This window comes from Triturus cristatus, chromosome 8 (genome assembly GCF_964204655.1).
Source record: "Triturus cristatus chromosome 8, aTriCri1.1, whole genome shotgun sequence".
NCBI lineage: Eukaryota > Metazoa > Chordata > Amphibia > Caudata > Salamandridae > Triturus > Triturus cristatus.
In genome coordinates this window covers 1,497,970,366-1,497,996,132 of record NC_140591.1, presented here as the reverse complement: position 1 = coordinate 1,497,996,132, position 25,767 = coordinate 1,497,970,366, and positions in this window count along the sequence as shown.

Below are 25,767 nucleotides of genomic sequence, written 5' to 3'. Positions count from 1 at the left end.
ACGATGTACACCCTAGGACACATGCTCGACATACTAGAGGCAACCCTTCAGTAAGTCAACCAAGCACATCCACAGCAGCTCAGCCGAGTTCTTCTTCGGAAACTCAGCGGAGCCCTTCATCTGTGGGGGCAGATTCACCTTTTTCTGATCCTGTGGAAACGAACCATCGGTTTGCGAGGGTTACTATGCGGTGTTCATTTTGCCATGGTCTTATTGTTCATAGGGAGACCAGTGTTTCCATCATTAACAACAAAATAGACCAGCACATTTGTCCTACCAGCTAATGTTCCCATTCTTCCTTTCCTCTGTCCCTGCATGAATACAACGGCTCTTTTAAGAGCCAACCTTACCTCTCAACTTTTTTTTATTTTTTCTTTAAAACTTTTTTTTTTACGGTAAGCGTAATTTTTTTTTTTTTTTTTTTAAAACACTAAAAATCAATTACCACATCTCAAGATCCTTGAGGAATTAATAACTAAATACTAAAAATCTGTTTGAGATACAGTGGAAGAAAGGGACCATCTAATTTCTGACTTACCTGACCCACCCAACAATTTAATTTTTAATTAAAATGTATTTGAAATTACTTGAAAAAATGGTTGGTTTTTTTCGAAAATTTTCTTTCACAATCTGAAAAAAAAGAAAAAAGTATTAATATTTAATAAATCATTATATAACACAGTACACGTATTTACATATTTTCCCCAAACAATGTTTTGCCTTTTTTTTGCTGTTTTCAGAATATATTGCATTTCACTATAAATTGTGAAAGCAATTGCATTCATCACTTAACAGCGGGCAAAAAAAAATAACAATCTCAAAGATTGTTTTAAAAAAGCCCACAATCTCTTTTTACTTAAACATAACATTATAGAAATGCATAATATTCTAATAAAATATCATCTAATAACAATAATTATTTCTATAAAATACCGTCTGACAATTTTGTTTCAGAAGCATAATCACAAAAATATTATATCTCAAATAACTCCACAATACATCTGGTTCCATTTCCTTTAGGCCAAATAGTAATTTTAAAATTCTTTTTTGATTAAATTTCCAATGGTAATCTAATAAAATTCCAAAATTTAAATTGTACAGATCTTACCGATTCTCTCTAACATTTTGGTTTCCGAAAGATTAATTAATAATTAAATAAGTCCACAATACGATTGTTTACCTTTCCTTATGGCCAAATAGTAATTTTAAAAATCTTTTTTGAATAAATTTCCAATGGTAATCCAATAACATTCCAAAATTTAAATTGTGCAGATGTTACCGATCTTCTCTAAATTTTTGGTTTTCGAAAGTTTCATTAAAAATTAAAAAAGTCCACATTACAATTGGTTACCTTTCCATTAGGCCAAATGATAATTTGAAAAATCTTTTTTTTTGAAAATTCCAATGGTAATCCAATAAAATGGTAAAATTGTTTTGTACAGATCTTGCCAAGTCTCTCTAAAATTTTGGTTTCAGGAAGATTAGATACAAATTTGCTAAATCAAAAGGCAAACGTTGCTTGAAAATCAATTGGGAATCATTACACAGTGTCCAGCCTTTTTCACATTTAAGATAAACTGTGTTATGTCCAGAAGTAACAGTAGGTCCTTCATGGAAAATTATTGCAACTGTTACAAAAGTTTTTCCTGAAATTGATAATTGCTGTCCTGTAAACTTCTTTATTAAAGTATCTAATTTTGAACCATCAGCTTTACATCGTTGCATCATTAAAATTACATACTGTCCGTATTCCTTTAAAATTAACGTTGAAAACATTTCAGATTTACACTCACCGCATTCCATGCTATGATTAGCATCTTTAATTAATTTAGCAAAAGTGACTGTTTTACTGTCTGGCAATGTTAAATAAATAAACCTTTCAGAATCAACATTAGAGCCACATGTATTGTAACAGTTTTCACAACTATGTTCCCAATTATAAGAGACACCACCAAACATATTTTCAATGGGAACCCCTTCTTCTTCCAGTACCTGAAGAAAATACATCAAGAATTCCTGTGCGTCTTGCTGTACATTTTGAGAAAACTGTGTTCGTCCTGAACATACATCTAAAAGTTTTCTAATTTCAGTAGCACTTTCTATTTGAGTTTTATCATTACTCAGCTTTTGAAAAAGGAGACTCAACTCAGAACAGAATCTTTTTCTCTGATTTACTATTATCTGCTCTTGCAAACTTTCCAGATAAAATGCAACATTCAGCACTACATTAGCGTAGCAGTTGACACCAGAGCTATTTTCAAAATGACATCCTACAACCTCTTCTTCATTTTCCTTTTTGCTTGCAATTACATCACTCCTCTTTTTTTTCCTCCTCTCTACATCCTCATTACAGATATTCTCAATTCTCCTTTTACGAGATACTACACGTTTCTCTAACACAGGATACTGACCTAAATGAGGAGCATAGGTTCTTCTTAATCTATTATACTCCTTTACACAATTTGTATCAGCACTAACTTTTGAATCATCAAAGTCTATCATGAATAAACCAGATAATGTTTTCACTCGTGACAAAGCTACATAAGCCATACCTTCTTTGAACACAGTTGAACCAATGTTTACAAATGCACAATCTACAGTCAATCCTTGAGACTTGTGAATAGTTACAGCATATGCTAGAGAAAACGGAAACTGTTTCCTTTGTACATATAAGTCTTTCACAAGCATAAAACGAACTGTACAACGACAAATGTCTATAACTTCTTCTATCTGATCAAATTTTATTTTTAAACATTCAAGTCCATCTTTTTTCTGATAATTAATAAAACCCACAACTCTTCCCATAGCTCCATTAACTAAACCTTTTTCAACATCCAAATTTCTCCTTAAAAATACTCTACAGTTTATGCAAACATATAGATTTTTTTCTAATCCAGCAGTTTTGGAAATGTTCTTCTCTAGTGAATCCAATTTATTTTTCAGTTTGCCTGTTAATGTGATAGTAATTCTTCCATCTTGAATTTTGTCCACTGCTTCCAATTTCCTGATATCTTCCTTTTCCAATTTCAAAAGCTCCTCATTGAATATTGAGCATTCACGTAGAGTTGGCATTAAGCAGATGACACTTTTCTTTTCTGCAATGTTCTTGTATATCTTCTCTGCAACTATTTCTTCCTTTGGAAATAAATTATGTAGCAACCGACTCTGTAATGCTTTTGTGCCAGCTTCAGTCAGTAGTCCAATTCTGATATCTTTCAGAATACTTCCATATTCTTCATCGTTTGCTTGCCTCATATTAGTAGTAAGTTCCTTGTACTCAAAGAAGGACCAAATATTTGCATTACCAATGCTTCCCAATGACTTCTTTGTGTCTTCTTGTGTCACAGTATTAAACACTGGTTGTCCTTTAACTGGAGTAAGCTGTAGAAGATCCCCAAAAACTATGACATGTTTTCCACCAAACAACACGTCATAGTCTGTCCTTAGAATTTGCTGCATTCTTAAATGCACAAAGGCAAGCATTAATTTTGATACCATGCTCACCTCATCAATAATGAGAACTTGCATCTTCTTCAATACTCTTGAAACTTCCAAGCATGCTTCTCCAGTTAGCTTGTGGTATTGTATTTTGTTCTCATGCTCCACTGGTAACATTAGCAAACGATGTAAGGTGATTCCTTTTATGTTATATGCTGCTAACCCAGTTGGAGCAGTAACCACACAAGACAAAGTAGAATCCGTTTTTTGCTGTAGGTAGCTTCTGATGACTTTTATTAAGAAACTTTTTCCAGTTCCAGCTTGTCCGCTTACATACATCCTGATTGGATGAATCGATGTGCATGAGCACTCTTTTTTTTCATGTAGTAATCTGTGATCAATTTTGTTTCTGATCTCTTCATAAATTTGTTGCTGCTCTTCATTCAGTTGTCTTTCCAAATTTGGTAAGTCTATTAATTCTTCTTGAGCTTGATTCATAGCCGTTTCCACTTCAGTCATAGCTATTGCAGCTTCATTTTCTACGATTGGTTGTCCTAGGGGATCTTAACTGAGCGTTCCAGAACTTTGGCTGTCTTGAGAACTGTCTCTAGCTACTTCAGCTGCAATTGTAGTTTCCTGTTCAATTTCTTCATTTAACATTTGCACATAATTTGTGAATGTACTGCATTTTATGCTGTCTTTGCAAGCATTAAATGAATCTTCATAGCTTTGAAATTCTCCCAGTAGTTCATCCTCTGTACGCCATGGTTTAAACAGCTGTAAAAGAGCCAAGTAGTAAAATTCCTTTTTGTCAGTAGTGTCGCAACTCAGCTTCCTGTGATTTATCAAACTTCCTTTTGTTTGCTTCACCAAACATCCTTCCTCACCAATGACTTTATATTTTCCATTTTTGATGTCTTCTGCGGCTTTCCTTAATTAAATGTAGTTCTGCAGCACTTCATAGAGACACATGTTCTCCAGATGATGACTTCTCTTGGGATAATATGTGTCCAACATGTTTGATTTCAAAATATCTGTACTTTCTGGGTCATTCTCGGCCAAATATTCAATTTCTCCAACAGATTTCAGTACCCGATTTCTCATTGCTGCAAGGCCTAAACTTGCCCAAATTATTCTTCTGGATTTCGAGTAAAGACTTGCAGAAGATAACCTATCTGAACATTCGTAGGATCCAATTTCTCGATGCGATAACATCTTTAAATTGAAACTGTACAGCTTCTTACTGACAGTCTTCTCGTGAGAAATCTCTTCCCACATTTCTTTCTATTCAGTTTTTTCAGATTTAGTAATGTAAGACGTTACATATCGAGCAACAGCAATGGAATTGTCAGCTACATACTGTATATCCATGTTAGAATTCCACATAGATAAAATGACTGGGTTGTAGTCATTTATATTTTTTGATTCTTCTTTTCTTTTAAGGTTGTAGGTATTCTTAGGTGATTTTCTTGTAATAGTATGTCTCACAGATGACATACAACTGTTTACTCTTCCATTTGAAAGAACAGGTCTAGGAAATCCAAATCGACATTTAGTGTAGTATTTATCTTTGCTCTTGTAATCCGTCGACAGTATTTTCCACACCGATGACTTTGGAAACGTAAAACTTGCTACTTTAACTTTTTCTCTTCTGTGCTTTTTGGTATAGCACATGTTGCATATTCTTCAATGAAAGATAACACTGCTTCATCAGTATCTGTTCCAAACTTTGGGGCATCCTTGATCCACAACAGCATATGAATATGAGGAGCACCTCTTGCCTGGTACTCTTTTCTCCAAAAGAAATCCTCTACTTCTCCAAGAGGTGGATTTTTTGTATTGCAGATGAAGGACATCATAGCCTCAAATCTATGATTGAAATATCTGCAAACATTTACCGGATCCAATGAGCACAGTTCTCCTGCTGTCTTGTATTCGATGTTTTTAATGTTTGAATTTGCCTCTCGTAGAAAATCCAGTAAATCATCCCAAGCGTACTCAGCACAGCTTAGAGTAAGGAACCATGTTGGTGTTCCTAAATTTCGTAACATGCATTTTAATTCACCATGGCGTCGGTACCAATATTCATTTGTCCCACGCTGACAAGCCATCAGATTGATCAGTTGTGTTTCCAAATGATCATCTCGGTGCTGCACTTTCTCCATAAAATCCTTAGCAGACACATTTTGCAAATGTACTCCACTTTTTAAAATGAGATTTACTGCATATGATAATGCAGACAAGTCGCTTTCAAATAAAAGATGGAACAAATAAGGAATACTTTGTCGAAATCTTGGATCTTCTGCATATATTCTTGAAGTTCGATACTCAGAAGCTGGAATCTGTTCTGGACGTTCATCGTATCGTCCTCCTTTTCCTGTAGGAAACAGCTGGGGAAAACATCGAGCTTCCAAGCTCTCCTCCCATACACTCACGGGAGTTCCTTTTGCTTTCTTCATCTGAAACAGATCAATATTGTCTCCCATAACTTCTTTTGAATGAAGAGGATGTATGCTAAAATGTTCATAAATTTCTTCTTCCTTTGACTTGTCCACTTTTTCAATTTGTCCAGTTGGTGTTTCTGTGTCTTCTTGTAAATCTTCTTCTTCTTCTTCTATATAAATTGATTCATACCATTTGTTATTCCTTTTCAAATACAAATTTGCTCTTTGTACTTTCCGTACATCTACCAGCTCCTGCCAAATCTTCTTATTCTTTGTAGTTACACCATTAACCAGAATAACTAATGGTTCAGTTTCCAAAGTATCTGCATCAATAGTTTCCATATTTTTTTTCAAATCCAAGGGCAAATACACCACTCTTCCTTTTAACCCCTTCGGTGCTCATGACGGAACGGTTCCGTCATGAGCCACGGTTGAGCTGTGCTCATGACGGAACCGTTCCGTCATGACCCCGCCCGCGCAAGATTCCGTCAGCACAGCGGCGGAATCTGCGCAGCATGGAAGGGGTTAAACCTCTCAGTAAATCTGAAGGAGGTAATTTACCAGTTTTGGGCTCCATACGTACTATGGTCTGGAACGGATGAACACATTGAATAAGTATAGACTCATATGTATTTAATTCAGAAAGTTCGGCAGAAATAACATCCAATTCTAAATTATTATGTACAGCTCTGGTCGGCATTCTATTTTCCTCTAACTTGTTGTAACAGTATTTACAAATACGCTGATCTTCACCCAATTCAAAACAATTTTCAAGAAATATATATGTGGCAAAATCCTTCCACTTATAATTATCTTCATTTTCACTTTTTCTGTAGAGATCAACATTCCTAGTTTGTTTTCTATAATGAGTTCTGCGGCAACAAATACAAGTAATATTTGGTCTTTCATTAGAGATTATTGCAAATTTTGTTATGTGATCATTAAATGTCTTACTTACAGAGGGTTCTACATTCTCTTCCACTTCTTCCTCATTTACTGTGTCCTTTTCTGCACTGTCTTGTTCAGGACCAAAGTAACAAAACTGAATTTCATCAGTAACCTTCTCTACATCTGATACCGATCCACGGAACAGAGCCCTATTCAATTCATCTAACTTTATTGCTGGACTTTTAGCAAAATACAACCGTCTCACAAACTTTCTCATTTCAGTATGATGAACAGCCAGCATCCTAAAATGATGAAAAACACTTTTACACACTTTTCTAGATAGACAAGCCAGAGAATGACCCTGCAAACCAGTATTCTCTCTCACTCTGCATGGATCTAGACTTTGAAGCACCTTAATCTTCTGTTTTACACTTTTTTTAATATATTCTCTTAGAAACTCACGAAATTTATCAATAGATTCCTGACGCACAGTGCAAATACTACTACAATTCCAAGTGTACACTGGGGCTTTAGGACATCTCCCCATAGCCTCATCCGCCATCACTTGTACCTCATCTCTTGGAACCATTTTCTCCTTCTCCATTATACAACCATTTTTCACTTCATAAGCACGACCTCTGGTGTCAACTGCATGCAGCAAACTATTACTTTGAAAATAACTCTCTTCATTAAAAAAAAGGTTCACTACTTGAACTATGCATCCATTCTCCTAAAAACACTTTACAAAAGTTTGTTCTTTTCACTACTCTTTTCCTTTTGCTTTGTGATTTCAGTACATTAACCATTTTATCTAATGTACGCATCCTATTCAAAATTAAAATGAATAGTTTCCTTTTTAATTCTAATCCCTTAGCTGCAATGGCTTCAATTTCTTTTTTTCTCTTATAAAATTTAGCCTTTTGCTTATATTTCTTCACATCCTTTATCAAATTGGACATAACTCTTCTCTGAAACATTTTTCTACGTATCTCTTTAAACGCTGTTTTTCTGTTTAAGTTAATCTTTATTTTTTCTGAAGGTATATTTGCATTAACTAAATGCTCAATTTTTTCCTGTTCTTTTCTATTTAAAACATTCTTTCCAGTACCGACATTTTGTACATTTTTCCTTTTTTTGAAGATGTTCTTTAAAAAATCTTTTGTCTGCTTACCAGAAGACTTTCTTCTTTTTCCCAACATGAGCATCTCCAACTAACTTAGGTCCTCCAGTTGTCTTCAAATATAGTTTTTTTTGTGGTTTTTCCTTAGTCTGGATTTTGTAGGCATCTTAAATTTTGTTCACTGCTCTTCAGCAATACCTGAAAAAAACTAAAAAAAAATTCCTTTATTTTATTTAAATATATTACTACATTTTGTATGATCTTTTCAAATCTTAAAATACTAAGTACCCCTTTCCTACAAGTGAAAATCACAATAACACCTTCACAAATTAAATATCTAAAAACAATTCCTGTGTGCACACAGAGTCATGGTTTGAAATTAGGCAGAAAACGAAATTTCTTTGCCAATTAGAAAGCAAACTTCCTACTGCTTTTTTGGCAAGTGATAAGTACTTTTACAGTCTGACACATTTTGAATCCACTTTTCAGATTCTTAAAAAAGCACATGTCCAAACAGCTTTTTGAGACCAGCAACATGTGTAACCTGGGTGACTGACTACACTCCAGCAAGGGCAACCAGCCTTAGTGATGCTGAATGTATTTGCATTACTGACTGCAACCTCAAACCCCACTCGGTTGTGAATACTGTGCATGATTCCACAGGATAAGCAGCTGGCTGTGTGCTAAGAGTCTGCTTCTGCACAAAAAAATAGCTCCCCCTTTCCTACTAATGCAAATGTAAAATTACCAGAGCAATACGCAATAAATCTCTGCCTGTAATTCCTCTTTGCACACAGAGTCATGTTTTCATAGTAGTCAGAAAACGAAATTTCTTTGCAAATTTGAAAGCACACTTACTACTCTTTTTTTTGGCAAGTGATAAGTACTTTTACAGTCTGACACATTTTGAATCCACTTTTCAGATTCTTAAAAAAGCACATGTCCAAACAGCTTTTTGAGACCAGCAACATGTGTAACCTGGGTGACTGACTACACTCCAGCAAGGACAACCAGCCTTAGTAATGCTGAATGTATTTGCATTACTGACTGCAACCTCAAACCCCACTCGGTTGTGAATACTGTCCATGATTCCACAGGATAAGCAGCTGGCTGTGTGCTAAGAGTCTGCTTCTGCAGAAAAAAATAGCTCCCCCTTTCCATCTAATGCAAATGTAAAATTACCAGAGTAATACGCAATAAATCTCTGCCTGTAATTCCTCTTTGCACACAGAGTCATGTTTTCATATTAGTCAGAAAACGAAATTTCTTTGCAAATTTGAAAGCACACTTACTACTCTTTTTTTTGTAAGTGATAAGTACTTTTACAGTATGACACATTTTGAATCCACTTTTCAGATTCTTAAAAAAGCACATGTCCAAACAGCTTTTTGAGACCAGAAACATGTGTAACCTGGGTGACTGACTACACTCCAGCAAGGGCAACCAGCCTTAGTGATGCTGAATGTATTTGCATTACTGACTGCAACCTCAAACCCCACTCGGTTGTGAATACTGTGCATGATTCCACAGGATAAGCAGCTGGGTGTGTGCTAAGAGTCTGCTTCTGCAGAAAAATAGCTCCCCCTTTCCTACTAATGCAACTGTAAAATTACCAGAGTAATACGCAATAAATCTCTGTCAATAATTCCTCTTTGCACACAGAGTCATGTTTTCATATTAGTCAGAAAACGAAATTTCTTTGCCAATTTGAAAGCACACTTACTACTCTTTTTTTTGGCAAGTGATAAGTACTTTTACAATCTGACACATTTTGAATCCACTTTTCAGATTCTTTAAAAATAACATGTCCAAACAGCTTTTTCAGACCAGCAACATGTGTAACCTGGGTGACTGACTACACTCCAGCAAGGGCAACCAGCCTTAGTGATGCTGAATGTATTTGCATTACTGACTGCATTCTCAAACCCCACTCGGTTGTGAATACTGTGCATGATTCCACAGGATAAGCAGCTGGGTGTGTGCTAAGAGTCTGCTTCTGCAGAAAAATAGCTCCCCCTTTCCTACTAATGCAACTGTAAAATTACCAGAGTAATACGCAATAAATCTCTGTCTATAATTCCTCTTTGCACACAGAGTCATGTTTTCATATTAGTCAGAAAACGAAATTTCTTTGCCAATTTGAAAGCACACTTACTACTCTTTTTTTTGGCAAGTGATAAGTACTTTTACAGTCTGAAACATTTTTAATCCACTATTCAGATTCTTAAAAAATCACATGTCCAAACAGCTTTTTCAGACCAGCTACATGTGTAACCTGGGTGACTGACTACCCTCCAGCAAGGGCAACCAGCCTTAGTGATGCTTAATGTATTTGCATTACTGACTGCAACCTCAAACCCCACTCAGTTGTGAATCTGTGCATGATTCCACAGGATAAGCAGCTGGCTGTGTGCTAAGAGTCTGCTTCTGCACAAAAAGATAGCTCCCCCTTTCCTACTAATGCAAATGTAAAATTACCAGAGCAATACGCAATAAATCTCTGTCTATAATTCCTCTTTGCACACAGAGTCATGTTTTCATATTAGGCAGAAAACGAAATTTCTTTGCCAATTTGAAAGCACACTTACTAATCTTTTTTTTGGCAAGTGATAAGTACTTTTACAGTCTGACACATTTTGAATCCACTTTTCAGATTCTTAAAAAAGCACATGTCCAAACAGCTTTTTCAGACCAGCAACATGTGTAACCTGGGTGACTGACTACACTCCAGCAAGGGCAACCAGCCTTAGTGATGCTGAATGTATTTGCATTACTGACTTCAACCTCAAACCCCACTCGGTTGTGAATATTGTACATGACTCCACAGGATAAGCAGCTGGGTGTGTGCTAAGAGTCTGCTTCTGCATAAAAAAATAGCTCCCCCTTTCCATCTAATGCAAATGTAAAATCACCAGAGCAATACCAAACAGCTTTTTGAGACCAGCAACATGTGTAACCTGGGTGACTGACTACACTCCAGCAAGGGCAACCAGCCTTAGTGATGCTGAATGTATTTGCATTACTGACTTGAACCTCAAACCCTAAAAGTATTCCTCATTTATACCAGTACACCTTAATTTATGGTGAAAACATAGTCCATATTATTTTACATGTTCCTCACATTTAAATTTCTCCCAAAACACAAAATGATAAACACAACTTCAACAAAAGGAATTCCAATTCTATTATTCATTTCGTAATTTACCATATGCATCCCCTCTCAAACTTTTAACTCACCTTTAAAATTAGTTAGTTGTGAAAGAAATGTGGCACTCAAACAGCAGATTATCAGAGCCAGGATCTCTGTTCTGTACACCTCTCTCCTCTCAGCAGAACCAGATAATGGCAATGTTTCCCTCTCTTTTTCCACACATATACATGTTAGTTTCAAATCTCAGTGCTTCCCCCTTTTTTTCAAATGTAATCACACATTTCTATTGGTTGAAAACCAACCCTTTTCCAACAGTACCCTTCCCCCAACTTGACTTCAGCCTAGTACCCTTCCCCCAACTTGACTTCTGCCTGCTACCATAGCAACTGCTCTTGAAACACTGCTGTGTAGAGTTAGGTCAGAAGTTCACCACACAATGATTCATTTCCAAAGAGCAGGAGTGCTTGACTTTTCAAACCTAACAGCAAATCCATAGTACTGTTCTTTGGTAACACATTTTTCTGTACCAATACAAAACATGCTTCTATAAATTTACACATACAGCCTAGTTTTTAGTGTAGAATGGTATGAAACAGCCAATCAGTTCTTTTAAAAAAAAAAAATATGTATGCCTCCATTTCCAAACTGTCTTTCATTTCTTTTTACCATTCTACTGAATTACACCTCCTGAGTGCACCCCGATCTCCTTGGAAGATGTTCACAGTGTGGATTGTAGGACACAGCTATGTATTCTGGAGTGAAAAGTATGCAGAGAAAACAGGTATGGTGAGAGACCTTGCTTTGCCAAATGTAGACATTAAATGGATTGGTCAGAGAGGGTTAAAGTGGCACCAATTCATGCCATTGGTGAAATCCTTCATGCAAATCCAACACCCTGACCTCATAATAGTGCAATGTGGTCGCAATGACCTAGGCACTTTGACTGGGGTAGGTCTGGAAATGCTTATGAAGGACACCTTTGAACAACTGTTTTCACTTTTCCCTAAAACTGCCTTTGTGTATTCTAACATATGCCAAAGGCAAAAATGGAACTGGTCCAATCAATTTTGGCCGCAGATTGACAAAGCAAGAAAGCACGTCAACAAATCTGTTTCTGCTTTCCTCCGAGACTATGGTATGGGTTCCATTTACCACAACAACTTGCGTTACGACATGCAAGACATTTATAGAGGAGATGGTGTACACTTCAATGATGAAGGGAACAGAGTCTTCCTCTTGAACCTTAGACTCTGCATCGGTACTTACTTGTAGGTACCACTAAAAAATCAAATCACTTCATAAACAAAACGGCTCTTTTTAGAGCCCCCTAATATCTAAACACTTAAATCTGAATTTTATTTCTTTTTTCTTTTTTTTTTCTACCGTACGCGTACGGTAAGCTTACGGTAAGCTTACCGTACGCGTACCCCGCGATTTTTTTTAAAAATTAATAAATGTTTTTTTTGTACTTTTCTGTCCTTCTTTGACCCCCTTTCAAATGTTAGGGGGTCTGTAACTCTCTTCCTTGCCCCTTTTTCAAGTTATCACCCTTTTTTTTCTGAGTGAAACACACAAAATGGCGGCCGCCGCTTCCTGGTTTCGACCGATTCGAATGTTTACTAAGATCTAACAGCCAATCATAATCGCGCTCGCGCACGTCACCATACGCGTACGGTAAGCTTACCGTAAGCGCACGGTAAGCGCACCGTAAGCTGGCTCAGATATATATATTGATTTAAATGCTATTTTCTCAGGAACTACTGAACAGATTTACACCAGACCTACAAAAGGCACTTCATTGACCTGAGGACTACCTCTCTGCCAAATTTCAAGTAACTCTGTTCAGCCGTTCGGGCTGTAGCTGTGTCTAAAGATCCTCTGGAAAAATGCATGGGAAAAACGCATTTTGGGACCCCCCTTTTTTCTCAGCCCCCGCTTGACGAATCCCCCCGAGACTTTCAGGGTAGGAGCGGAGCGTAGCGCCCCACCTATTTTGAAAATTTCGCGAGGATTCGTCGACCGGCGTCAAAGTTATTACAAATAGAATGTTGCGGATTTCCTATGGAAACAGGGTCCTAATTATAACTACCTACTGGCGACCGCCAGTAGGTAATTCTACTGGCAGTCTCCAGTAGATAGTTATAGTTAGGACGTATTTTCCATAGGAAGTCACCAACATTCTACTGGGAATATCTTTGGCGCCGGTTGACGAATCTTCGCGAAATTTTCCGAACTTTTGGCCAGCTCCGCTCCGCTCCTATCCTGAAAAGTTGACGGTGATTCGTCAAGCGGGGGCCGAGAAAAAACGCAGCTACAGCCCGAACTGCTGAACGGAATTACACCAAATTTGGCAAAGAGATAGTCCTCAGTTTAGACTTGTGCCTTTTGCTTAAATGGTGTAAATCCGTTCAGTTGTTCCTGAGAAAATTAGGGTAAAAAAGTTAGTGATATCTGTGCGGAGCCTAACCACACATCTCATCGTGAGATATGATTGGCTGTCAGTACTTCATCCAAGAAGTGTTGGCAGCCATCGTGGGACCAATATACATGATAGCACCTCATTAAAAAGCATTGCAGTTAATAGAAAGTTTTAAGACTTTAGTTACATTATAAATCATTTGTTGATGGTACCATACTCATTTTAGGAATTGTGGTGTGTTCTAAGGTGATTTTACCATGTGAAAAAGCCTTCCGCTGGGATATCATGAATCATGTTTGAGAGAAAACTATTTTCTCATGATTTCCCACAGAGGTTTGCAAGGTGATCTATAAGCTAAACTGAGAGCATATTTTCTGTAAATTCACATTATCTTTCTCAGTCATGTAAGAATGAAGTCTGACATTCTCAGTAAAACATGCACATCCAACAAGGGCAGAGACTGTCAGTTGATTCCTTTGTGTTCTACTGCAGCTTCCCAGAGGGTTCTAAAGAACAACTAGAGCGCTAACAGTCCTACATATGACAAACGTATGGCACACCTGAAGCCATCTTGAATGGAATAAAGTGGTAACTCTTAAAATATTTAATTTAAAAAGGAACACAATGAGGGGGTTCATTTTGCCATAGAAAGTAGGATTAGTGCTGCAGAAAGAAGAATTAGGGCATATTTTGAGTGACTTCTCAAATCCCCTTCTATTTCATTAAAAAATCTGACATGCAGACTGAAACATGCAATTTCAATACCAGCAGCAGAATTCCCTGGTGAGCAGCATCTTTACTACAGTGATCTAATAAGCAACTAGAGTGCTAACATTCTGAATTTATGGCAAATGTGAGACACATCCGAATGCCTTCTTGATGGAATCAAAGTAAAAAACTGAAAGTATTTCCTACTGAGGAGACTGTAGTAAATGAGGAAATTAGGAAACTTCATAACAAATAAGTCTCCCAAAATGGCCACCAGAGACAAAAGAGCCCAAATGTAGCACAAATATCACCCAGATGTAGCCCAAGCATAGCCCAATGACAGAATTTCCCAGTGTTTTTACGAACAACTAGAGCGCTAACAGTCTTACTTATGACAAAAGTATGGCACACCTGAAGCCATCTTGATTGGAATACAGTTGTGACACTTAAAACATTTAATTTACAAAGGATGAAAATGAGGGGGTTCATTTTGCCATAGAAATTATGATTAGTGCTGCAGAAAGAAAAATAAGGGCACATTTTGACTTCTCAAATCCTCTTCTATTTCATAAACAAAAGTCTGACATACAAACTGAAACATGCACTTTGAATACCAGCAGCAGACTTCCCTGGTGAGAAGTAGCTTTACTACAGTGACCTAATGAGCAACTAGAGTGCTAACATTAAGAATTTATGGCAAATGTGTGACACATCTGAAGGTCTTCTTGATGGAACCAAAGTAAAACACTGAAAGTATTTCCAACTGAGGAGACTGCAGTAAATGAGGAAATTAGGAAACTTCATAACAAATAAATCTCCCAAGATGTCCACCAGAGACAAAAGAGCCCAAATGTAGCCCAAATATCACCCAGATGTAGCCCAAGTATAGCCCAATGACAGAATGTCCCAGAGTGTTCTAACGAACAACTAGAGCGCTAACAGTCTTACTTATGACAAAAGTATGGCACACCTGAAGCCATCTTGATTGGAATAAAGTGGTAACACTTAAAACATTTAATTTACAAAGGAAAAAAATGAGGGGGTTCATTTTGCCATAGAAATTATGATTAGTGCTGCAGAAAGAAAAATAAGTGCAGATTTTGACTTCTCAAATCCTCTTCTATTTCATTAACAAATCCTGACATGCAGACTGAAACATACACTTTAAATACCAGCAGCAGACTTACCTGGTGAGCAGTAGCTTTACTACGGTGATCTAATGAGCAACTAGAGTGCTAACATTCAGAATTTATGGCACATGTGTGACACATCTGAATGCCTTCTTGATGGAACCAAAGTAAAAAATTGAAAGTATTTCCTACTGAGGAGACTGCAGTAAATGAGGAAATTAGGAAACTTCATAACAAATAAATCTCCCAAGATGGCCACCAGAGACAAAAGAGCTCAAATGTAGCCCAAATATCACCCAGATGTTGCCCAAGTATAGCCCAATGACAGAATGTCCCAGAGTGTTCTTAAGAACAACTAGAGCGCTTACTGTCTTACTTATGACAGAAGTATGGCACACCTGAATCCATCTTGATTGGAATAAACTGGTAACACTTAAAACATTTAATTTAAAAAGGAACACAATGAGGGGGTTAATTTTGCCATAGAAATTAGGATTAGTGCTGAAGAATGAAAAATTAGGGCACATTTTGAGTGACTTCTCAAATCCTCTTCTATTTCATTAAACAAATCTGATATGCAGACTGAAACATGCACTTTTAATAGCAGCAGCAGACTTCCGTGGTGAGCAGTATCTTTACTACAGTGATCTAATAAGCAACTAGAGTGCTAACATTCAGAATTCATGGCAAATGTGTGACATATCTGAATACCTTCTTGATGGAATCAAAGTAAAAAACTGAAAGCATTTCCTACTGAGCAGACTGCAGTAATTGAGGAAATTAGGAAACTTCATAACAAATACATCTCCCAAGATGGCCACCAGAGACAAAAGAGCCCAAATGCAGCACAAATATCACCCAGATGTAGCCCAGATGTAGCCCAATGACTGAAGTGTGCAAAACACTCATTTTTAGTGTATTTGCAGTTTTATATAGTGCAGACTTGACAGGTATTGGAGTGCTTTACATGAGCATTGGTTACATCACACAAGATCAAATTCATTTTGGTTGTAGACATGGGGAGATTAAGTGATTTGACCAGAATCACAGAATGTTGAGCTGAAGCAGAAACTCCAACCTAGTTCCCCAGTTGCAATGTCTGCAGCTCTGGAAGTAACACCACATCCTCTCCCCTAAGTGCAACATTTAATCAAGTGGTCAACTGGATAAAAAAACATAAAGATTACAAATAATTTAAAAGATCTTTGTCGCTATTTGAAAACTCAGAAAACATGTCCTCATTTTAGTTTTTTAGAACACTAACCATAATTGTGATGCAAATAAGACCCTCTCATATATGTAATTTCTAAAGGAAATGCTCTAGGTTTTACAGTTTTGATTACATCAAGATGACGTCAGGCGTTCCACACTTTTGTAATAAATATAGAATGTTAGCAATCTAGTTGTTCATTAGGATACTGTTGAGAGGCAGAGGCCAGGGGCACGGACTCTGAAAATTGAAGGCAGGTAGGAGAGTGCAGAGGCAACAATTTGACCACACTGGGCAGGCAGGAAGGGCAGTGGCAGCTCAACAGACTATGGAGGGCAGTGGAAAGGGGGGCAGGGGCAACAAACCAACAATACAGGACTGGCAAGAGAGGCTGTGGCAATATAATAGACCATTGTGGTCAGAAGGAAGAGGCAGTGGTAGTACAGCCATACATGCCAACAGACCAGTTTCAGCCAGGAAACGTCCAATGTTTTTAAGCTCAAATGGGCTTTATTTGATCTGTCTCCTTTCTACAATCTCCTCTTTTTCAATGTAACTCAAAGGGGAAAATCAATACCCCAGTTTTTTTTCAAAATCTCCCTCTTACCAGGTTTAAAATGTTCGCAAGTATGGTACATTGGATCATGGTAGGCAGGAGGAATTGGGGTAGGGACATGGACTCGGCTAACAGAGGACAGGAGGGACATGGAGATGTGCACCAAACTGACCCTACAGGGCAGGCATCAGGGTTTGCAGCAGCACAATACACTACACAGGGCACGTGGGACGGGAGTGCAGCACAACAATCCATAGAAAGCAATAGGTAGGGGACAGGACCATTCACATGGACAACAGAGAACAGAGGGGAAAGATGCAATGGTAGCTAGCTGACCATAATGGACAGACTGGAAAGAAGCTGCAGCATAACAGACCATAACGGGCAGGAGGGACGGATCAGGGGCATTACAATGGAACAGACAAGTCAGGAGGGAGGGAATAGGGGTCTGCACATGGAAACAGAGGGCTGGGGGCAAGGGGGCAGGGCAGAAGCAGCAAGATGATCATGGAGGTCAGGCAGGATGGGCACTGGAAACAAGACACACCATGGAGAGCAACAGTGAGATTATGATGGCATACACACAGACCATGGAGGGAAGGTGGGAGGGGGTCATGGGCAGCTAGCTGACCACACAGGGAAGGTGGGAGGGGCCATGGCAGCACAGAAGACCATGCATGGCAATCGGGAGGGTTAGTGGCAGCACAATGGCTATGATGGGCAAGAAGGAGAGTGCAGGGGCATGCACAAAGGACCATGGAGGATAGAAGGGAGGGTCAGGACCTGGGCACAGGCAAGAGAGTTTAGGGGAAGGGGCCTCACAACAGACCGCGTGCTGCAGGCAGGAGGAGCAGTTGCAGCACAACAGACCAGGGAGGGTAGAAGGGTGTGGCAGTAAAATGGACCATGGAGGACAGGAGGAAGGGGATAGGGGCATGGCATGTGGACAGGCAGGGTGGAGGTGGCAGGGACAGGTTACAGTCATCTGACAATGCTAGGCAGGTGGGAGGGGAGTGGCAGCTCAACAGAACACTTAGAGTAGATAGGAGTGGCAGGTCCATGGAACATGGTGGGCAAAAAGGATGGAGCAGGGGCATGCACAAGACATCGCAGAGCAGGGGGAAGGAGAAGAGGGGCAGCAAGCTAAGCACAGAGGCTAAGCAGGAGGTCAATGATGGGCCATAGAGGGCAGGAGGAGTGGACTGGTACATCATGCTAAATGGAGGGCAGTGGCAGCGCATCAGACCATGCATGGCAGGAGGGAGGAGGCTAGTCCATGGATTCAGACAACAGAGGATAGGGAGGAGGTGGATGGGGCAGCAAGCTAACTGTTCAGAGAAGGTGAGTATTAGGAACTTCATTGTTTTTAAAATGTGTGTCTGTGCGAACTACTTAAAATATGACAAGTATGCAGCATAATCTCACTTTTATTCAGGAAGAAGAGGACGTTTGTGACTGTGACTCTGGGCTCCCTTGACAGAAACACCCCCTGACCCTCCACCCCATCACAAAATGTAATGCCCGTGAAAAGGGTAGGTGGACGCAGTGTTATATAGAACATAGTCCTGAGAGCACGATTGAAAATGAAAACTGGATATAGTATATGGTATAAACTATGCACCAAAAAGTGTGATATAAGATGAACCGGGGCGTGAAATATAATATGCAATACATTGTGCGCAATGACAGATTCATTGGAGAGCGTGAGATAGCACAGGCACTTCCGCGTGCTATGCGATATGCGCCTTGGAATGTAATATGCACAGGGCAGTGTTGTGTAACCTAACTAGTCTCTAAAGTTGTAATATAAAATATGTGCTGGGGAGTGTAACGTTGCATATGCACTGTGACAAAGATATGGATCCCAGATTGTAATATGTATGGCATAGCGCTGTGCGTTATAACATAGGTATCGAGGAAGGCACGTTAGATGGGGCAATATAACCCACGCGAAGGCAAGTGTGGCATTACATATTCACAGGGTGGTGTTACAGTGCACATGGGCTAGAGAGTGTCATAGCATACGCACTAGCTGGTGGAATACAACACAGAGGTTTGTGGCACTCGGCGGGCACTGGTGGGTGTAACACAGCATTGGGCTCAACCAGGAGCATGCTGTGACTCTCAAGTGAGGTTCGTCTCCTTTCCAGAGAGTAAAATAAAAAGTTTTACACATCCGGCGGTGGATGTGTGTTTTATTAACTGTGAGGGGGGTTTCTTGCATAGTTTGATCGAATTTTTGTTGAATCCCCTTTTAATGGCTTGGTGTGCGTGTGTATTAAATGTGCTCGTCAATAGCTAGCCATGTTTGTATAAATAAACAACAAGGGTGTCTACTTGGAGAGTACCCACCGGCGGGGGTGCCGGGATTAGGCACGGTAGGGCGTCAGACACGTCAGAGCTTCACTAGCGGTATAAATACATTCCACGTGGATTCATTGTATGCATAGTCGCCTTTTAATGAATATCACGCAAATCGTCATGGTTGGTGATAGGTACATACGGTTTGTCCAGCATGTCTTAGGTGTTTCTATAAATATATATTTTTTTTAAATAATAAAAAACCAAGGTCGGCCCCGGGGGACGGGGTCCCTGGGGCCATAAGTGGCCTGAGGAGGGGGGCAACGCAGCCCCCTCCTAAAGAATACAAAAAAAAATGCCATGACCCGGGGGTTGGGGTCCCCGCAGCCGATTAAGGACTTGAGAGGGGGGTCACACGCAGTGTTCGCTGCAAGGTGCGCGCGTGCGCACGCATTCTAACCTACCCGAGCGTGCAGTCTGTAGTGTGAAGCGCGCACACTTCCCGATTTACACACAGGACCTTTTGCAGCTGCTTTAAATAACGTGAGCTGCATTAAAAAATGGTCACTTCCGCGATGGAAAAGCACAGGGAGAAGCGGAGGCAATATCGTGTGGAGAAGTGATAAGCAGTTCACTGTGGAAGAGGCTGTGCGGGAAGGGGTGGATGGCTGCAGAGGGCCACAAGCAGGGCTGACCGTAATCGATTGAGTAGGACTTCGCCGTGGGCTGAAATAAACTTTGATGTTTGTTGTGGGGGCAGGGATAGTTTCAATGTGCCAGCGAGAGGTGTGAGGAAGATGGGAGGAGGGCAGGGGTTGATGGGGTGTTAAGAATTACTCTGCAGGACATTAAGGGCTGGTCTCAAGCTGCGCACATGCCATTTGTTTAATAAGTTTTGCTGAAATTGGCGGTGGTTACAGGCATATACAGGCAGCAATGGCATCTCTGATTAATGTATTTTTTTACTGCCGTGCATCAATTGGCATTATTCGACTGCCTGAAAGTAATGTTAAGTTTAAAGTGCTCTGCGCATTGTTCGTGTTTAGGAAGGTACAGCTGATGCTTGTGAATAAAGATCAGCCTGATAGTTCTTAGTGCATCAGTGCAGAGGCCCCTTTTACAAGCTGAGCCCTGAAATGTTTGCCATTAATCTTGCAGCAAACATCACCTAAAATAAGATAAACCCTCTCCAAAATACCCAAATCCACCCTTCTTTCACACGCTGAGCGTTGTCATTAACATGTCATATTATATCAGTGCACAACACTGATTAAACGTACGTTTTTAAAAATAGAACCATTCTTTCCCTTACCCCGTACTAATGTGGTTTGTGAACTGAAGAAAGTAAGTTGTTATGTGCACCTTGTATGTGGCCCACATTCTTGTATGGAGAGCAACATTATAGTCTAGTAAATCAAAACAATATGTTTGTATGCCTCTCATACTGAACTCACCTATTTAAAGGTGCTTTCATATACGATAATGAAGAAAATGGCATATTGCTGACATAAACTATTTGCCTAAGGTCACACAATTTGGTTATGTGAGAAAGCCGGGATCAATCGCTTATCTAGTTTCACTTTGTACAAATCAGCCACTAAATGGGTATTTGAACTATGAAATACAGCAATAGTCAGCATTCAGTGGGCCCTCTAACCTTGGCACCCGGTGCCATTGCACCTGCTGAACCAATGGAAGCTACACGTCGGCACAAATTGTATAATTTTCTTTTAGAGGCCCCAGCTCACTGTTTCCATGTAGTGGGCATGCGCTGATGTTAGTACCAAGGAAGTAGCTACCATTGGTGCAGCAGTTGTAGTGGCACCAGGGACCATAAAATCATGTACATTTCTGTATTTTCCTATCCCAACAACAGTCAGAAGAGCCATTTTATTGCTTGCACCAGAGGCCATGGCATAATTTCTATGCTACTGGCAATTACCTGGTCTTTCCAAAATATGAATAAACCTTAGATATGTGCCATTGCTAGCAAAGATGGAGGACTGCATTTTTGACAGGAACGTCAATTTCCTCAGGACCACGCACAGATAACAATAACATTATGTGTAACTGCAGCACCCCTGTCTGAGCCGGTGTGAAACATTTCCCTACCTCTTCTTGGTTCAGGCAGTCTTCCCTTCAACCTGAAATAAAGCTTTCCGTTAGTTTCATTTACAAACAGAGTTTGCTTTTATAAACGTAGAAGTAATAATAATCACTGTACAGTACAGACAATAATAAATACACATGTTTCGCAAATGTACACCACACACATTCCTACATCAACAGTCACTCCATTACCATTCCTTTTTTCCCAAATTATGCTGAGGTGCATGAATGCTTCATGCATCATTTCATTGTGCATTACCTGAGAGGATGAGGTTTTACAAATGTGTATTTGCAGTTTCTTATGCACTATATGACATACTGTGGACTGCGTTGCGGCCCTGTGTCTTATTAGGTAAAAACAATGGGTGTGTGATTATGATGGTACATTATTGAGAGCTTTGTACTTAAGGCAGAATGCAGTGCCAGATTCTCACAGTACCTGTCAGTGAGTCCTAAAACCTTTCAGACTACATTCACCTCCAATTTTGGCCTACGTACAAATCACAGGTCAAATATATAATCTGTTAATTTCATCAAGCCCTGCTGACTCCAGTAAGAACTCTTCGACAGCTCATTATGACTTGGGTAGCAGCACTCTAGTCAATCTCAGTGAATTCACCCCACTACACCTCCAAAGGTTTTCAAGATCATCCAATCTATAAATTCCGGATCCCCCTATGACCCGTGCCCCCCTCCATCCTCAAACAGATCCCAGTACCTATAGCTCCCTACCTGACCAACATCTTCAATGGGATGTTTGCTACAGGGATTTTTCCCACCATGTGGAAGAAGGCCTCTACCTTTCCACTTCTTAAGAAGCCCAATCTGGACCCAGAAATTCCAGTCAACTACCGTCCTATTTTCAGATTGCCCTTTCCAGCAAAGCTAATAAACAAATTATAGATACTCTACTGATGCAATTTATCCAATCTAATCATCTATTGGATTTATTAACGAGGGAGTAATTGAGCCCATTGAGGCATCTGAATGGTTAAGCCCCATAGTTTTGGCCAGAAAACCCAACGGAAATATCAGAATGTGCATTTATTTGAGAGACTTGTATAACAATATCTGGATAGATCGTCACCCTCTTCCTCATATTAATGAAATGTTAACAAGAGTAAAAGGAGGTACACACTTCAGCACATTAGATTTATCCAATGCATACCATCAAGTGTTATTACATGAAGATTCGAGACACGTCACTTCGTTCATCACACCAGAGGGTGCTTTTCAATTCATTCGCATGCCATTTGGATTGTTATCGGCTTCGGCCGTATTTCAAAGAGTGATGCAATCTATTTTAGCAGGCCTAAAGAATGTTTTAGTGTTTCAAGATGACGTATTAGTATGGGGGTGCGATAAGATCAATAATGATAACATTTTAGAACAGGTACTCAAGAAACTCTCGATGGCTGGGCTCACCATTGCTTTAGAAAAATGTAAGTTTGGTGTAAGCGAGGTTGAGTATTTGGGCCACACATTGACATGTAATGGAGTTAAACCTAAACGGAGTTTAGTTGAAGCTATAGAGAGAGCACCTGCTCCTAGTGACAAAGACCAACTCAGGTCGTTTTTAGGTCTAGCTGAATTTTACTCAAAATTCGTACACCATTTCTCCGAAAAAGTCCATGAATTAAGAAATTTGATGAAAAAAAATGCCAAATTTGAATGGTCTGAAGCATGTCAACGAAATTTTGAAGAAATTAAAACAGATATTTCCAAAGCTGTCACCTTAAAACCTTTTGATCCAGATGATAAAACCATAATTTCCACTGATGCCAGCAATCATGGTCTAGGTGCTGTACTTATTCAAGTGCACAAAGGAAACAAAAGAGTAGTGGCCTGCGCTTCCCGTACTTTAAAAGGTGCAGAACATACATATTCCACCATTGAAAAGGAAGTTTTGGCGTGCTGGTGGGGAATACAATACTTTTGTACTTTTGTGTGGGGAACCACATTTCAGTTACACACAGACCACAAACCTTTAGTGGACCTTTTTTCCATCAAGGGGGCGGGCAAAGCTACATCTAGAATTGCTAAGTGGTTATATCATCTTCAGGAATATACATTTGAGATCAAATATATTCCTGGTGCTAAAAACATATCTGCGGATTGTGTTTCAAGGTTACCATTAGATAATATACAAGACGAAGAAGATGATGAATGGATGGTAGCAGAGGTAAATGATGTTTGCAGTTCCATCAGTGAAGAGTATTTGGAAGGAGGCTCTTGATAAAGATAATGTGTTGACCAAAATCAAGAGTGTTTTAAATCGAGAACAGGGATGGAGATTGCATGAAGAATTGGAGCCATTCAGGTTAATTTGGCCTGAATTAAATGTTGTAGATGAGTTACTTAGGAGAGGGAGTAGGTTGGTGGTACCTGTGACATTAAGAGAAAAATTATTAAACACCATGCATGAAGGACATGGTGGAATGTCCGCCAATAAAAAGGAGAGTTAGGGAGGATTTTTGGTGGCCCGGGATGGACATACAAATCGAACGATATGTTTGTGACTGTATAGCATGTGCATGCAGTGACAAGATCCATTCATCTCAGGAAACCACCATTGTCCCGTCATCTATACCCAAAGGTCATTGGGACAGGTTGGCCATTGACATCTGTGGACCTTTTGATGTTTTAAATGTGACTGAAAGATTTGCCATAGTGATGGTTGATTATTTTTCTAAGGTGCCAGAGGTTGCCTTTGTAAGAGAAGTTAAGTCTAATAGCATTATTTCGTTTTGTGAGGACGTATTCAGAAGGGAAGGTTGTCCTGCTGAGATAGTTACAGATAATGGTCCTCAATTTATCTGAGAGTATTTCGAGAAATTTGTTGTCAGGTGGGGCATCAAACATATAACAACACCTGTTTATCATCCTACTGGCAACGGTCTTGTGGAACGCTTCAACAGGGTGTTGGTGGAGTGCATTCAACTAGCCTGTATGAGTGGTGGGTGTTGGAAGCAACACGTAAAGGACATGTTGTGGTCGTATCGCACTACCCCTCATTCTGTAAACAAAGAGACACCTTTTTCCTTACTCAAGGGTAGAGTACCATGTTCTGTAGCTGTACCAGCTTGGATGAATAAAGCTGGTAAACATGAAACTGATTTAAAAAAGTACAACATAGGGTAATCAAATACCAAAAAGCTTATTGTCATAGACATAACAAGAATATTGTAAAACACAAACGCTTGTTCACTCAGGGAATGTTTGTAAGAGTATATGTGGGTGACAATTCTAGGAAGGGTTGTTCAAAATGGTCCTTTCCCAAGAAGGTAGTACTAGTTAAGGGAAACAGTTTAAAGTTATCAGACGGTAATTGGTGGAACACGAGAAAAGTGTCACCATGCTCTGACACTGAAGTTGCTACATCATCCAATGCTCAGCATGACGCTGGCGTACGCAAGCCTATGTCTGATCCAAAGGATGTACCTGCGTCCAGTGTTAGAATTGGTTCTGGACGCATACGCGTAATGCCAAAAAAATATGATGACTATGTATGTTCCTAATTATAAGTTTTTTTTTCTGTTGAAATGTTCTTGGAAGGGGAGATGTGTTATATTCTCCAATCTAATTAAAGTATTGTACTTGTACATTTTATAAGATGCATTGGAACACTGGCTGCTCCCTAGCAACCTGTTGTCTCTGAGCCTGCTATTGGAATGTAGAGGGCAGAGAGGGAGAGCAGTTGCAGAGGAAGGTGGCTGGTGTTTCCAGGGGTCGTTCCTGTCATCTCATTAAACCATCTTTCAATCTCCTTATGTGTCCTGCCTCTTCAAAAAGTACAGCACAGAGACCGCATTAATCAAAACCACAGATGAGTTAAGAACCATCTTGGATGAGGGAGGTAGGCAGCCCTCATTCTTCTTTCCTTAGCGGCGGCCTTTGATACAGTGGATCATTCCACTTTGAACCTTCGCCTTAAACACCTTGGCATCAATAACAAAGCTCTTGCCTTGCTATGGTCCTTCCTGACGGGCAGAGAATATTCAGTGATGTTGGACAATGTCCCATCCAGACCATTCTCTCTTCCTTGTGGGGTTTCTCAAAGGTCCTCACTCAGCCCTTTACTTTTTAACATCTACGTCACTGAATTAACATCCCTTATCAGCTTCTTTTGCTTCTCACCCATGTCTTACACTGATGACACACAAATTGTATTGTCTGCCTCCAACAACCTTAACCACACTAACCTCCAACTTCACAACTGCATGAGAGCTATCACCAATTGGATGGGCAAACATTGCCTTAAATTGAAATCAGACAAAACTAAGGTCATCCTCT